At 36.0% G+C, this 12,302-nt stretch overlaps 1 pseudogene; it reads left to right on the top strand.

The window, feature by feature from the left end:
- The first annotated feature begins 1,235 nt into the window (after window positions 1-1,235).
- On the top strand, window positions 1,236-11,919 carry LOC110215971 (CCAAT/enhancer-binding protein zeta pseudogene; annotated as a pseudogene).
- The last annotated feature ends 383 nt before the right edge of the window (window positions 11,920-12,302 follow it).

Genomic DNA, 12,302 nt, shown 5'->3' with positions numbered 1-12,302 from the left:
GGTGTTAGCAGGTGAAAGGGACTGGGAAAGGTGTCATTTAGGTGTTGCTTGAGCTAAGCCTTGAAGGAAACTAGAATTTTAAGAAGTGAAAGAACAGGGGCAGCTGGGTGGCGCAGTGGATAGACCACTGGCCCTAGATTCAGGAGGACCTGAGTTCAAATCCAGCCTCAGACACATAACACTTATTAGCTGTGTGGCTCTGGGCAAGTCACTTAACCCCATTGCCTAGCCAAATATATAAAAAAAAAAAAGAAAGAAGGGATACATTTTCCGCATGTGTTATATAAGTTATCTATAAACATTTATTTGGCACTTACTATGTCTAAATCACTGCTTTAGGCTCAAGGAGTACAAAGAAATGTGAGACATAGCCTTCAAGAGCTTACAATTGATTGAGGAGGCAAGTAAAAACAATGAAGAGTAGCAGATGCTAAATAACAAATGAATAGTACAGACAGAAGTTAAGACATCCCCCTAACTAACCTATGGGTTTCAGGCCTGTCGGTTACTCTCAACCTGGATTAGCCTGTCCACTGAAACAGTTTTACTGGAATGTACAATGCATGTGCTCCAGCTTCTTGGAGCCACAGGTAAGAGTTGGGTGACAGGTAGACACCAAAGGTGGATGCATAGCCCTGAAAAGGAGTCAGCAAGCCTTCACACCAGCGGTGCTGGCCCTCCTTGAACAGCTCATATGCCCCCAAGTTGTGGTAAAGAAGAGGGGAGCTTAGAACATAATATTCCAGCACTCAAAAGATAAAATCTTACCAACAAGAATAACTTATCTAGCAAAACTAAGTATAAAATGATAGGGTAAAAATTAATCTTTAATTAAATAGTAGATTTCCAAGTAATGATGAAAGGGCAAAAAATAAGTAGACATTTTGAAACATAGAAGGATAAATAAATCTTTTCAACTAGAAGGGAAAACATGGGGATGAATTGTTTACATGCTAACAGAGGAATAAGAAACAAATATTTTCTCAGAACCATGACAGAAGGCCTTTGAATGGTTTTGTTCTGTTTTGATGGTCTTAGGAGAAGACAAAAATAGTAACATCATGCAAATTTAGGGGAGAATTTGAATGATGGCATACAGTGACGCCAGGGTGGTTAGAATGATTCATTGGTATTCACAACCATGTACAGTAGAGGAGGGTGTGGATAGATGTGGTCAAGGATAGAGTCTCATGTGAACTGTCTTGCCCTCACCCTCCCTTGGGGTAGCATTCTATATGGCGACCTGGATAAGTGGTGGGATGTACTCTCTGATGGAAGTACCGGAGTCTGTGGGCATCCATGCTTGCAAAGAGTTTTCAGACAAATTCTACTGTAGTAGCCATCTTGTCACTGGTAGAATGATAGGGTCAGGAAGCATGGAACAGTAGCAAAAGAGGAGGTTTCTAAAAACTGACCATTTAAAAATGTTTTTAAATTAACCTACTCAGGATGAGGAAGGTAGAATTATAACTATGCCATATTAGCAAGCTTTCTGGAGAGTTTCAGGAGCCTATTCCAACCAAAACTGGATGCAGTTTAAGCCTTTAGCATACCATAATTGTGTAATGGAGACAATCCTAGGAGTAAGATAAGATCCTCTGGTTATTCATGGAGACAAGAAATTATACTATAGAAGAGGAGGAAGGGGAGAGAGGTCACTATTATATAAAAGAGATGCTATGATGAATAGTTTTTAAATATGGAAAAAGGGAGGGATTGATGGCCATCTCATGAACCTCACTTTTCATTTGAACTGGATAAAGGAAGATTGGACACAATTTTACACTGTGCATGTGCATGTGTGCACCCGTGTGCGCATGCGCACACACACACACTCACACACACACACACACACACACACACACACACACACACACAGATTTCAGTATAGAAATTTATTAAACCCAAAAAGGAAATAGGAGACGAATAAAAGAGAGGGGCTTGAGAGGAAGGACAGGATGGGCACGGGAATAGTCATAAGCAAAATAAACTTGAATATCAGAGAGAGGGAAATGAAGGAGAGATTAAAAGAAAAGAAACAAAGGGTAAAAACCTAGAATTAGGGCTGAACAAGGGGGGAAAAGAGTTATAAGAGTGGAAATAGACCATTTCATTTACAGATCACATGTCAGGCAAATTTCTCTTTTAACATCTTATTTGTAAAGAAGGAGGTTGTTGTTGTTGTTGTTGTTTGTCCTTCATTCTCAGAGAGGACCGTGACATCAGGGAGGTGGTGCCATGACATGCAAGTGAATTGGATTTAAGTGAGGAAGGGCTGTGCAAAGTCACCACTCACTTTCTCCACCGAGCCATATGGGTCCAGTGGTGAGGCATAGATCAGGATGACTGGAGATGGCCCCCCAGAAGGGTGGGAACAAAGAAAAGGACAGGATGGAGAGAAATATACAATTAACAATCATAACCATAAAAGTGAATGAGAGAAAAAAGTGAGCTCACCCATAAAATAGCAAAATGGATTAGAAAACAATCCAAGAGTATGTTGTTAACAAAAACCAAACATTTAAAACATAAAGATTCACATAGAGTTATAAGGAAGGACTTTAACAAACTCTATTATTCTTCAACTTCAGTAAAAAAATCAAAGATAAAAATATCAATGATAATTAGGATTTTCACATAAGGTTACACTAAATATAGACATGATGAGAAAAGAAATAAGCAGGGAAATTACACTCTAAAGATACCATAAATAGTGAATTAATATCAATATTTAATATGTATGAGTTAAGTAGTATAGCATCTAAATATTTACAATAAAAGTTAATCAGATTGGAGGAAGCAACAGGTAGCAAAACTATAATAGTGAGAGATCTCAATGTACACTTTTCATACTTAGGCAAATTTAACCAAAAGAGAAACAAGATTTTACATTTATGTTTTTACTATGTTTCTTTTCTTTTCTCTATTGTGTGTTTGAATTTTAGTATTTAAGTCTAAAATAAAAAAGAAGTTAAATAAGAGAGAAACAAGAACAAAGTTAAGGACCTGAATAGAATTTTTTTTAAATTAGAGATGATTGCTATTAGCAATTATTTTATGGGACTAGAAAGGAATTTATACTTAATCACAATCTGTACATGGCACCTTTGCAAAAAATAGCCATGTATTAAGATCACTCAAAAATGTAGAAAATCATAAATACTAAACACACCGTTTACTGATCACAATAAAAATTTTATCCAATAAGGGGCATTGAAGAAAGTGAAAAAGTAGTTGGAGATGAATGATTTTTAAAAACAGGCAGGTTAAAGAGCAAACCTTTCCTCTACTGATTACCTTTGATTTATCTTGATAAACTTGTTTATACATTGTTTTCATATTGTCTTCCCCATTACACTGTGAACTCTATGAGAGCACAGATTGCCTTTTGCCTTTCTATGGAACCCCAATGCTTATCACAGTGCCCTGTATTGAGTAGGAGCTTAATAAATGTTTGTTAAATGACTGACAATGGGTAATTTCTTCAAAGAAAATTATACTAATCTGACGATGAAATTTATGGAATGAAGCTAAAGTAGTTCTTAGGAGAAAAACTTATGTCTCTAAATGCTTTCATAAAGAGAAATAACAAATAGAGTATGAAACTAAAACACCAAGAACAATAAATACCTCCAATTAAGCAACACGCTAAAAATTCTGAAAAGAAGAGATTAATAAAAACTGAAAGCAAAAACAAAATTATGCAACAAATTGATCAATAAAACTAGGAACTTAAAAACAATGAAATAGACAGTTTGGTTTTAATTGGAGAGGAGAAACTAAATTGTTCATATCAAAAATGAAAAAGGAGAATTCAGAGTAATTGAAAAGGATATGAAACAAATTATCAGAAACTATTTTGCTCAACTATATAATAGTAAAACTGATAACTTAGAGGAAATGGATGAATACTTACAAGAATATAAATACTGAGATTCACAAAATGATAGAGTATTTAAATAATCCAATATCAGAAAAAGAAATGGACCAAGTCAAAAATTAATTCCATAAGAAAAAAACTCCAGGACTAGATGGATTTACAAGGAAATTCTATCAAACATTAAAAGAAAAATTAACTCCAGTATAACATAAACTAATTGCAAGAACAGGAAAAGATGGTACCTTTTTGATCTTTTTCTATGATACAAACATGATCTTCATACCTAAATTAGTGAAAGACAACACAGAGAAAGAGAATATTGGTAAACATCCCTAATGAATATTAATGTAAAATTTCTAAATAAAATATTAGTAAGTAGGCTATAGCACTACATTAGAAAGATTGTACACTCTGACCAGGCTGAAAAAATACCAGGAATGTAGACTCATTTCAAAACAAGGAAAATTATAAATATGACAAATCACATAAATAATATAAAGAGCATTTTTTCATATGACTATAGATAATTGATTTGTCTAAAAATTGCCTGTTCATCTCCTTTGTTCATCTATCAATTGGGAATGATTTGTTTTCTCATAAATTTGATTCAGTTTTCTGAATCTTTTTAATCTTGGCTGCATTGGTTATGTTTGTGCAAAACCTTTTTAATTTAATGTAATCAAAATTATTCATTTTAAATCCTGTAATGCTCTCTATCTCTTGGTTGGTCATAAATTCTTACCCTTATCCATAGATCTGACAAGTAAACTATTCCATGCCCCCTTGATTTGCTTATGATATCCCCCTTTATGTCTAAATCATATACCTCTTTTGACCTTGTCTTGGTCTACAGTGTGAGATGTTGGTCTAGTCCTAGTTTCTGCCCAACTGGTTTCCAATTTTCCCTGCAGTTTTTGTCAAACAGTGAGTTCTTGTCAGAAGCTTGGATTTTGGGGTTTATCAAACATTAGATTACTATGGTCATTACCTGCTGTGTATTGTGTATCTAATTTATTCCACTGATCCACCACTCTATTTCTTAGTCAGTACCAGATTGCTTTGGTGATTACCACTTTATAATATAGTTTGAGATCTATTATGGCTAGGCCACCTTCCTTCACATTTTTCACATTTTTTTCATTAATTCATTACCTTGATATTTTTGACCTTTTGTTTTTCCAAATAAATTTTGCTATTATTTTTTCTAGCTCTACAAAATTTTTTGGTAGTTTGATTGGTATGGCACTGAATAAATAAATTAATTTAGATAGGATTGTCATATTTATTATATTATACCCATGAGCAATTGATATTTTTCAATTATTCAGATCTGATTTTTTTTGTGTATGAAGTTTTTTGTAATTCTGTTCATATAGTTCTTGAGTTTGTCTTGCCAGATAGACACCCAAGCATTTTATATTGTCTAGACTTATTTTAAGTGAAACTTCTCTATTTCTTGCTGCTGTACTTTGTTGGTAATATATATGTATATAAATGCTGATTATTTATGTGGTTTTATTTTATACCCTGAAACTTTGCTAAAGTTGTTAATTATTTTCACCAGTTTTTTAGCTAATTCTCTAGGATTCTTTAAGTACATCATCACGTCATCTGCAAAGAAGGATAATTTTGTTTCCTCATTACCTAGTCTAATTCCTTCAATTTCTTTTTCTCCTCTTATTACTGTAGCTAGCAATTCTAGTACAATATTAAATAATAGTGGTGATAATGGACAGCCTTGCCTCACTCCCAATCTTATTGGGAAGGCTTCTAGCTTATCCTCATTATAGATAATACTTGCTGATGGTTTTAGATAGATACTACCTATCATTTTAAAGCCCCGTTAATTTCCATAAATGGAAAGCTCCATTTATTCCTATGTTTTCTAAGTGTTTTAATAGAAATGAGTGTTGCATTTTGTCAAAAGTTCTTTTTGCATCTATTGAGATAATCATATGATTTTTCTTGATTTTGTTATTGATATGGTCAATGATACTGATAGTATTTCTAATATTGAACCAGCCCTGCATTTCTGGTGTAAATCCCACCTGGTCCTAGTATGTGATCTTTATGACACATTGCTGTAATCTCCTTGCTAGAATTTTATTTAAAATTTTTGCATCAACATTCATTAAGGAAACTGGTCTATTGTTTTCTTTCTCTGTTTTTGTTTTTCCTGGTTTAGGTATCAACACGATATTTGTGTTGTAAAAAAAATTTGATAGGATGCCTTCCTTTCCTATCTAGATTCATGCATGGGCAATTCAACAGAGTCCTGCAGCACCCAGTGTCAGCGAAGTGTCCCTTCTAATTTCCTTCTGACCATTTTTCTGGCCACTTTACAGTCTATGGACTGAGAGTTCTGGAAGTCTCTCTTGCAGATTTAGTCACACCTCACCCCCCCCCCCGCCAAGGTCTGTGCTGAATTGCCAGGGTGCTGCCAGCTCTGGACTGCACTCCACTCTCAACCCAGACCTTTCCTGGCAACCTTCTAAATTGTTGTGGGCTGGAAAATTATTTCACCCCATAATTTTGTTAGTTCTGCCACTCCAGAATTCATTTCAAAGCATTATTTTAAAGTTGTTTGGAGGGGAATTTGGGAAAGTTCAGACCAGTTGTTGCCTTTATTCTACCAGGTAATAATACATTAATGTTGATAATTTCTATGGATTTCACTCTATAACTTTGCTAAAATTACTGTATCAATTAATTTTTGGTAGACTCTTTAGGATTTTCAAAGTAAAGCATTATATAATTTTGTAAAAAAAAAAGTAATAACTTTATCTTAATGCCTTCTTTGTCTATGCCTCATCCTTTAATTTTCTGGACTTATTGCTATAGCTATCATTTTTAGGACTACTTAAATAGTTGTAGTGATGATGACCAACATTCTTTACCTCTGATATCATCAGAATGACCTCTAACTTTTCTCCATTATATGTAACATTTGCTCTTGGTTTTAGGTAGACATTATTTATGACGTTAAGGAAAGGTCATTCATTCCCATGCTTTTTAGTGTTTTTCTTTTAAACTAAAAGATGGGGGTAGAGCCATGAGGATGGAGTAAAGGCAGGGAATTGCTGCGCTTTCCCAAATTCCCCTCCAAATAATATTAAAATAACACCTCAAAAAGAACTAGGAGTGGCAGAACCACCAAAAAGACAAGATGACACAAATCGCCAGCCCAAGACAACTTATAAGGTTGGCAGGAAAGGTCTGTCTCACTGGGATGAGAGGAGCACAGTCCAGCACAGGCCTCCTCCAGCAAGTCAGCAGCAAAGCCCTGAGACCCAGTGCAAGCTGGCAGTGAGGCCCAAGGTTCTTACACTAGGCAGCTATCAGCAGGCCACACCTAGCACAACCAACTACAGACCTTTGGAATGACTGAAGCAGTAGCAACAGCTTCCAGAGTTCTTAGCCCACAGATGGTAAGGTGATCAGACAACTGGTCAGAAGGAAATTACAGGACATCCTTTGCTGACACTAAACACGGGACTCTGTTGCATTGCCCATACATGGTTCTGGGTTGCAGTCCTAGGGTGAGAAGGACCAGCAGGAGCAGGGATTCTGGTCATAGTTCCAGGGTGGAAAAGACTACTTGTGGTCATTCACAGACCAGAGCCTAGGCCAGTGGAACACTAACCACACCTCTTCCTAGATTATAGTACCTTGGAAAACTGAAACTTACAGACCCATAGAACTAGCTCTTGACACAGGCAGCATGAAAAACCTGGAGCTTGGCATAGCGCCCCCCTCTGCCCTAGGAGCAAAGCTCAACTTTACCATCAAGTTGAAAGTCAAGAAAAAGACTATAAAAATGAGCAAACATGAAGAAGAACCTGACCCTAGAAAGTTACTATGGTGACAGGGAAGGTCAAAACATGAACTGAGAAGATGATGATATCAAAGCAGCAAAGCTTCAAAGAAAAATGTGAATTGATCTCAAGCTCTGGAAGAGCTCAAAAGGTATTTTTAAAATCACGTAAGAGAGGCAGAAGAAAAATGAGGATAAGAAATGAAAATCATGCAGAAAAATCAACAGCTTGGTAAAGGAGACACAAACAAATACTGAAAAAATAACACCTTAAAAAATAGAATATGCTGAAAGGTAAAAAAAAAAGGCACAAAAATCCACTGGAGAGAAGAATTCTTTAAAAAGCACAACTGGCCAAATGAAAAAAAGACATACAAAAATTCGCTAAAGAAAAGAACTCTTTAAAAAGCAGAATTGGCCAAATGCAAAAGAAGGCACAAAAGCTCCCTGAAGAAAACAGTTCCTTCAAAAGTAGAATTGGGCAAGTGGAACCCAATGACTCCATGAAACATCAAGAAACAATAAAGCAAAATTAAAAGAATTAAAAAAAAACAAAAGAAAATGTGAAATATCTCATCAGAAAAACAACTGACCTGGAAAATAGATCAAGGAGACATAATTTAAGAATTGTTGGAGGGGCAGCTAGGTGGCACAGTGGTAGGGCATGGGCCCTGGAGTCAGAAGAACCTGAGTTTGAATCTGGCCTCAGACACATAACACTCACCAGCTGTGTGACTCTGGGCAAGTCACTTAACCCCAACTGCCTTAAAAAAAAAAGAATTATTGGACTACTTGAAAGCCATAATAATAATAACAATAATGATAAAAAAGAACCTAGACAACATATTTCAAGAAATTAAAGGAAAACTGCTCTGATATCTTAGAACTAGAAGGTAAAATAGAAATCAAAAGAATTTACCAATCACCTCGTGAAAGAGATCCCCAAATGAAAACTCCCAGGAATATTATAGCTAAGTTCCAGAGTTCCCAGGACAAGGAGAAAATATTACAAGCAACCAGAAAGCAACAATTCAAATATTATGGAGCCACAGCCAGGATAACACAAGATTTAGCAGTTTCAACGTTAAAGAATCAGAGGGCTTGGAATATAATATTCTGGAAGGCAAAGGAGCTAGGATCAGAACCAAGAATCAACTACCCAGAAAAACTGAGGATAATGAAAAAGATGACGGGAAAGATGGAGATGAGGACGGCTTCACCCTGGAAGAGGTGCTGCGGCTCTGAGGCACCAAGCAAGATTATCTTATGCGGGCAACTTTGGATGAGAATGCGGAACTCGTGGATGGAGGCAAAAAAGAAACGTTGGATGACCTTCAGCAGGGTGAACTAGAGGCATTTATCAAAAATCTAGGTGTATCTAACTATTTGAATAATTTCCTATTGGAAGAGGGTAAGGATCTGGCAGGAAATAAAGCCAATGATAAAGGAACTAAAATATCTAAAATAGAAAAGAAAAAAGAGACCCAGCAGAAAACAAAAAGGCACCAGCCATAAGGACAAAAAGAGTTTGAAGAAGCAAGCACAAGTCATTGATGAAGACAGCAATACTAAACCAGCTGTAAAGAAAGATAAACAACAAGACATCTTTGAATTTCACGCTAGATCAACATTGCTGATCAAACCTGGGGGAAAGTGGTATGATCTGGAGTATACCAACGAGTATTCCTTAGAATCTCAGTCCAAAGTTGTATCCCAGCACAAAGCTTTGGCTCAGAAACTGTATCAACATGAAATCAACTTATTCAAGAGCAAGACAAGTAATCAGAAGGGTGGCAGCTCTTCTACATGGGTGAAAGCTATAGTGTCATCTGGGACCCTGGCTGCCATGATCCTCTTTATTCAGGATGATACCATCCATACCCTCCAGTTTGTGGAGACCCTGGTGAACCTTATCCCAAAAAAGGGTAGCAAAGGGCAAAGTATAATGGCTTTGGATACTTTTAAAGAACTGCTCATTACAGACCTTTTGCCAGACAATTGTAAACTGCGAATTTTTAACCAGCGTCCTTTCAACAAACTAGAAAAATTGTCAAGTGGCAATGGGGACACAAGAGATAGGAGACTGATATTATGGTATTTTGAACATCAGCTCAAACACTTAGTGGGTGAGTTTGTACAAGTTTTGGAAACTTTAGGTCACGATTCACCAGTTGCAACTAAAACTCAAGCACTTAGAGTGGCTCATGAGATTCTCTCTAATAAGCCTGAGGAAGAAAAAGCCTTTCTTGTACAGCTGGTAAATAATCTTGGAGATCCCCAGAACAGAATAGCCACCAAAGCTTCCCATCTGCTAGAGACTTTACTTCATAAGCATCCGAACATGAAAGGAGTCCTGTGTAGTGAAATTTAGAGACTGATCTATCGCTCAAATATTAGCTCCAAAGCCCGGTAATATGTCATTTGTTTCTTAAATCAAATAGTGCTTTCACGTGATGAAAGTGTATTGGCTAACAAACTAATAACTCTTTATTTTTGCTTTTTTCAGACTTGTATCAAGAAAGATGATATTGAGTCTAAAATGCTTAGTACCCTTTTAACTGGAGTAAACAGAGCTTACCCATATGCTGAAATCAGTGATGAAAAGGTGAAAGAACAGCTGGATACATTATTCAGAGTGTTATATCTTGTGAATTTTAATAGTAGTATTCAAGCCTTGATGTTGCTTTTCCAAGTAATGGATTTTCATCAGACGATATCAAACCTATATTATGCAGCCTTATACAAGAAGCTGTTAGATCCAGGTCTGCTGTCATGTCCTATGTTTCTTAATCTTGTCTACAAATCTCTGAAAAGTGATATAGTTTTACATCAGGTGAAGGCGTTTGTGAAGAGGCTGCTCCAAGGCATTTGTGGACAGAGGCCACCATTCATATGTGGAGCGCTATACCTTGTGTCTGAGATCCTTAAAGCAAAACCACAATTATGAACTCAACTGCATGAGCATCTAGAATCTGATGAAGAAGAAAATTTTCTAGACTTAGATGAAGATGATGGTACTGAAAAATTTACAGATGCTGGTAAAGAAATGGAAACAAATGCAGATGAAGAAATAGACAAAGATGAGAGCACAGCTAAAAGTGTTGCAGAGGCAGAAAAATCAGGTTCTGCCTCATGGGTTCATCTTAAGAATTTAGAGGGTAGAAAAAACTTAAATTCCCAAGATCCATTGAATCGAAACCCTTTGTTCTGTGGAGCAGATAATACAAGTCTTTGGCAACTCAGGAAGCATTCTGAACATTTTCATCCATCTGTGGCCCTTTTTGCAGAAACTATTTTACAGGGGGGTTATATTCAATATTCAAGATTACAGGATTTTACACTAATGAGATTTTTGGATCAATTTGTATATAGGAATCCAAAGCAACATAAGGGGAAAGAGAACACAGATAGTGTTGTGATGCAGTCAAAGAGGAAGCATTTCATGAATGATTTGAGGAATCTTGCTGTGAACAATAAGGAATTCCTTGCAAAAGAAGAAAGCCAGATACCAGTGGATGAAATTTTTTCTGTAAGTACTACAAGAAGGTTGACAAAGAAAAATATAAACATCAAATATCTTCAGATGATGAAAGTGTAGAAGATGTAGATGATAAGGAATTTGAGAAGATACTTGACACAGTTGAAGATGATAATTACTTTAGTGCTGCTGGAAAGGATGACCTCAATTTTGCTGGTAATGTAAAAAAGAAAACTAAAGAGACTAAAAATACGCAAGGGGATGAGGAATCAGACTTGGAAAGTAGTAATGATGATGACTTCAGTGATTTGTATGAGGAAGAGATCTCCTTGGGCAGTATGGATGAGGAATTTGAGGAAATTGATGAAAATGGAGGTACATTCATGGATGTGCTAGATGAAGAAAGTGAAAGCATTCCAGAACTAGAAGATGAAGTCGGCACCAAGGCCAGCATTAAAAAAGGCAAATGGAAAAAAAGTAGGTGATGTTGACTTTGCTGCATCACTTCAAGGCCCAAGGCAGAAAAAGAATCAATCCTTCAATGACTTCAGTTTATTTGTATCTGCTGAAGAGTTTGGCCAGCTGCTGGATGAAAATGTTGGCTCCAAGTTTGATAACATTAGTATGAATGCCATGGCCAACAGAGATAATGCAAGTATCAAACAATTTCAGTGGGAGGATGAATGAGCTGACTGGCTTCATGACAGGGATGTGAAAAGTCTTATCAGGAAGAAGAAAAATTTCTAACAGAGAGGTCCAAAAAGCATACACAAAAAGAAAAGGCCAAAGAAATGAATATTGGTTGCTTTTTTTTTAAAGAGCCAGTTATTTATAACATTGAAATTCAACTTGTTCACTCTTATTCTGTAGCATTCAGGCTATTAATTGAATTTGTAATAAACTATACATAAGAAAATAAAGAAAAAAACAATAAAATAGAGAAACCATTGGATAATTTGGTTAAAGAAAAAGAAAGAAGAAAACCAAATTACCAGTAACAAAAATGAAAAGGGTGAATTCACCACCAATGAAGATGAAATTAAGGTAATTATTAGAAGATATTTTGCCCATTATATGCCAATAAATATAACACTATAACTGAAATGGATGAATATTTACAAAAACATAAA

Source organism: Phascolarctos cinereus, unplaced genomic scaffold (assembly GCF_003287225.1).
Source record: "Phascolarctos cinereus isolate Bilbo 61053 unplaced genomic scaffold, phaCin_HiC Scaffold_4;HRSCAF=312, whole genome shotgun sequence".
Classification (NCBI taxonomy): Eukaryota; Metazoa; Chordata; class Mammalia; order Diprotodontia; family Phascolarctidae; genus Phascolarctos; species Phascolarctos cinereus.
Note: the sequence above shows the minus strand (reverse complement) of the source record. Positions and strands in the feature narration are given on the sequence as shown.